The sequence below is a fragment of the Lonchura striata genome, chromosome 4, assembly GCF_046129695.1.
Source record: "Lonchura striata isolate bLonStr1 chromosome 4, bLonStr1.mat, whole genome shotgun sequence".
Taxonomy (NCBI): domain Eukaryota; kingdom Metazoa; phylum Chordata; class Aves; order Passeriformes; family Estrildidae; genus Lonchura; species Lonchura striata.
In genome coordinates this window covers 26,964,703-26,969,373 of record NC_134606.1, presented here as the reverse complement: position 1 = coordinate 26,969,373, position 4,671 = coordinate 26,964,703, and positions in this window count along the sequence as shown.

The following is a 4,671-nucleotide window of genomic DNA, read 5'->3' as shown; positions in this document are numbered from 1 at the left end:
CTCCAGCCCACCATCCCCCGGCACAGGGCCACCTCCAGCCCACCGCTGTCCGAAGCTGCCCGGTACAGGATCACAGCTGCTTTTCCGCTGCTCCCTGGGCTGCTCCGGGACTCTCCGATCCCGGCGGATCCTTTTCCCTTGGAGAACACGGCAGGAATGTCAGACGTAGTTTATTTCCGACACGACCTTTTATTAAAACTGGGACCGTATGACCAAGTATTCCGGTTTCATAGCAAATTGGTGCGGTGAGGATTAATGGGCAAACCCCGGACTCAAAAGAGATTTGCCATTACGCGTTAATCGTATATTCTCTATTTGATATAAATGGTGTAGAGTATGGAGTGTAAATATTCACCGTGAATTACAGCTAATTGCCATTTGGAATCCAAGCTACTACTTCTGCCCACTGATTGGCATTGTTTTCTTCAGACTTATCTTTTCCCCCTCTTGTTTCTTGTTTTGACAGTTTCAATCCAGGTCTATATGACATAGAAAACTAATAAAATTCTCATTTCATTGTTAATCTGATTTCATCGCAGTATAGGTTTTACCCTCACACCTGCGTAGCAGGGTGTAATTCCATTAATAATAATGATAAAAAAACCCCCTAAATCAACATATTCACTGCATGTCTTTTCCCTGATGATATATTGTGAGCAGTGAGAGTTGAAAAAGAGCCATTTATTCTCACCGTGAATGAGTCTGCCTGGAACTGAAGACTTCACCTGCCTCCTCAGTCAATTAGGAATGTATCGAAAATTCTACCAGAAAACGAGTTAAATTAACCGTTAGCTAATTTCCTTGTGTCCCTCCTACATAATCCCCCCTTTTCAGCTTGCCCCAGAAATTACCACATGTTGCAAGGTTCAAATAGTGCCTAATGAAACAGTGACTAAATGGTTCTCTCAAACCCACAGTGAAGCCCTTTCGCTGTGCCTTCAAAGCCTGGGGGGCTGCAACGGTCGGGGGTCCTAATTTTAAAAAACATTTTACATCTATATATATATAATAATTATCGAGTTTGGCAGCAAAGTCTCCCCCGGTAGGGCTGCGACGTCTCGCTCTTCCCAGCGCGCACAGTCCGGGGCTGCGGCGGCCCGGCTGCCCCGGGCAGAGGGAAAGTATCGTCCCACCAGAACACGGCGGGAAGGGCCGGGGACCGGAGGGGACACGGCGGGAAGGGCCGGGGACCTGAGGGGACACGGCCACGGAGAGACTGCGCGTACACGCGGAACCGTGCCCCGGCGTGCGTGGGAACACGCATGGGCTGCCTGCGGGAGTGCACACAACTTTATTTCTAACACTCTGAGCCGGCGCTGCCTCCGGGGGTGTAGAAACTTCTTCGGAAAGACCGCCTCTGTTTTGCTGGGCTCTGCCGGGAGGCAGAATTTCTCGCCGTCGTGTCGAGGTCTCCCTTTCGCTTCCTTTACATTCACACGGAGGCGGAGCGTTTTTCCCTATTTCATACAGCGGTTCCACGTAAATTGTAAACCTCGGTTTTACCGAGGCTCCTGAATTTAAGGTCGGGAAGAAAAAAAAAAAAAAAAACCCTGGTCGGCAATCTTCTATATAAAACCCTCCAGAAGAGAAGATTTGCCCCACAGTTACGAGCTCCCATTTCTGTCTAAAGCGGCTTCACTGAAGTGTCATCTACTAAAACTCGGTGAATTCCGTAAAGAGAGTAGAGTCACTTATTTGAAACGGTAAGGCTAATACAAAGTCATCAAAGCACTATGGTTCTTGTCTTTAAGTGACAACCCTCTTTATTGAACTGTTTGAAATACGCCTCCTGCTTTTCAATGTCTCTCTATCCATCTTTGTCTGTTCTTCAGAAAAGCAGACAATATAAAGCAAAGCCTGGCGAGCTCCCCACGCTCTGGCTTGGGCAGTGCCAACGTTAGCCTTGAAATTGTCACTCCTTCATTAATCTGAAACTAGTTATTTTTCCAGAGCACACAGCGCACGCTTCCGATCTCTTTGGGTTCGCTTCCAACAGCTTAAATCCCCCCGGACACGCCGGCTGGGGTCGGGGCAGGGGGGAGGCGTGGAGGGGCCGAGGCCGGTTCATCGCCTTGAGCGGGGCCGGCTGGGAAGCGCGCAGGGGGGCGGAGAGGGGCGCGGAGCAGATCCTGCGTGAAATCGGCCCTTTCACGGCGAGGCTGAGCGCGCTGCAGCGCGGACACACGCCCCGAGGTTTTCCGAGTGGCACAGTGGGTTCGGGCTGTTTGTTATTCCGCCGTCATGCGGGACTCCTCGGCAGCTGCCCGGCGCACGGCGTTCCGCCACCGGCGGGGGCCCGGCGGAGCGAGGGCGCCTTCCCAGGGCCGGGTTCCACCCAGGACCCCCGGGCCCGGGCTGCCAACCTTGCCTGGGGTTTCTCGCCCAGACCGAGACCCAGTTCAGCCGACAGAGATGCGCAGAGGCTGCGGGGTGCGCTTCCTGCTATCGTACTTACGCTTTTCGAGCAGACACTAAAAGAATGGGGGGGGGGGCAAGTGTTTTGGCCGAGTTTCTTTCCCGAAGGACTGCATGCGGTCATCTTTAGGCTCCGGATCCAGAATGGGAGTGCTCCCCGCCCTGCCCACGTCCTCCGAGCTGGTGTAAGGACGCTCGCCGGAGTCCCGGAGTGGTGGTAATAGGACTCGCCACTTCCTCGCCATCTTATTCCCGTGGGCACCACAAAAACTCCCGGATGATCCTTTCTGGCCGTGGCCTCGTCCTGCTGCTGTGCCGTCGACTGAACCGTACAGGAGGGAAAAAGAGCCCCGGGCAGCATCTGAGCGGCCGAGCAGCGCTGCCGACGATTCGGCTGCCCCTGCCCGCAAGGGCAGCACGAGGGAGGCGCTGGGGAGCCGCACCCGAGGCCGTGTCCCGTTGGGGTTAGGTCAGCGGGAGGGGCGGGAGTAGGAAATCAGGATAAACTAGGGGTGAATGCAACAGGATTAGATAGACTGTCTTCTCTCTGCCCAGCTCCAAGTACCTGAGATACTGAGGAAGGAGAGCTTCCCTGCAGTTTCCTGGCCTGGATCCCTACACTGTGAACCCTCATCTCCGTGAGTGCTTGGGGCTTGACTGATGAGGTCTAGCCTGCCCCATATCCCCTAGAGAGGATGTGCAGCCAGACAAAACACTGAACCCTTCAGCCTGGGAATCTCTAGAGTGTACTTGCCACTGTGTCCCAGCTACACCACATGTGGAAGCATGGAGCTGACCGAAGGGCCTCCACTTCCCCACGTCTGGGGTAGAAGTGCGAGATGCTGGTCACAAACATTGTGACAAGAGCTCAGACAGTGAGGAAAGGCTTCAGCAGTGCCTATGGGGGCTTCAGGGCAGGGTTGGAAAGAGCAGCCGAGAGAGAACGGTGTCTTTGGCACTGCAGTTCCAGCAGCCTGTGAGCTAGCACATCTGCCTGGGAGCAGGTTCAACCAGGGGATCCACAACCAGAGGTTCTGACCTCAGCCATGCAGACCAAGGTCACAGAAACTCCTCAAGAGTGATGTTTTCTTCTTCTGATTTTTTTTTAATTTTTATTGAAAATAGTTAAATGGAATTACAGTTAGTAAATAAATATCTCAAGGGAAAAATTTTCTGGAGGGATGATAACCGAACAGGTTACAGAAGGTCAGTAGTAGGGTCACCCACACAAACATGAGTCACACCTCTTGTGCCAATGCTCATGCTTTAGTTGTGTGACCTTCCCTTTGCTGGGGCCCCTAGGTAACCCGGAGGGCCATTAGGAGCTGTTCCATACCTGAAATCCACACAGGACACAGGCAACTCCTCTGCCACCATGTTATGCCATGAATGGCTCCATCAGCAGCTGAACAGTGAGAGGAAAATATTGCACTTCACACTTTGTGGGAGGAAAAAAAAAGGATAGAAAGAAGAAGGGGTGGGGGGGTAGGGGGACAGGGGGACGGGGAAGGAAAAACCCAACACATTTTAATGTAAATTTGCCTAAATTTCAAAATGTTGAATGCTGGATGTGGACCATACAAAACATTTCCTGCAAATTACAGCATATTCAGCTTCCAGTGGTGTTTCTGTCACACTGACTTGGCCTGCCAGGTTCAGGTCGAGTTGGTTCTATCCACCTTCTGAAATGTGTCAGGGCAAACCATTGCACCAGTCCTCTTTTCCGAAGTTTTTTACATTAAACATATACTATGAAATAAAATATTGTTGAAATATTTTTGAAATAAATATTGTCTCAACTGTCCCAATGATAGCTTGTATCTGATGATGTTGATCACCATCATAACTACCTCCCAACCCTTGAAAGACACATGCAAGCATTGGTTGTTACAAGAACGACCAACTAGCTTCATTTTCCTTTTTTTTTTTTAAGAAATTGCTAAACACTGCAATGAAGAGAAATCTCACTGTTTACTTTCTAGAAACACAGGGAAATACCAAATTATTCACTGGTGCATATTTCTACAGAGGTACACTCAGAACATATACACTCTATCAAGTGTATCCTTGCAGTTTTAAAATATCTTTGAGTTTTGCAATCTTAGATTTCAGAGACTGTGATGCTTTTTCTCACCCAGCAAAGTTTTGCTTTCCTAGGCTGCTGGAGGCCTGTTGACTCCCTTCTGTTACAGTACTGGGATGACATTGCTGAGAGAATGGGCAGTACTTTCTGTGGAACTAACGCCTCTTCCCAGA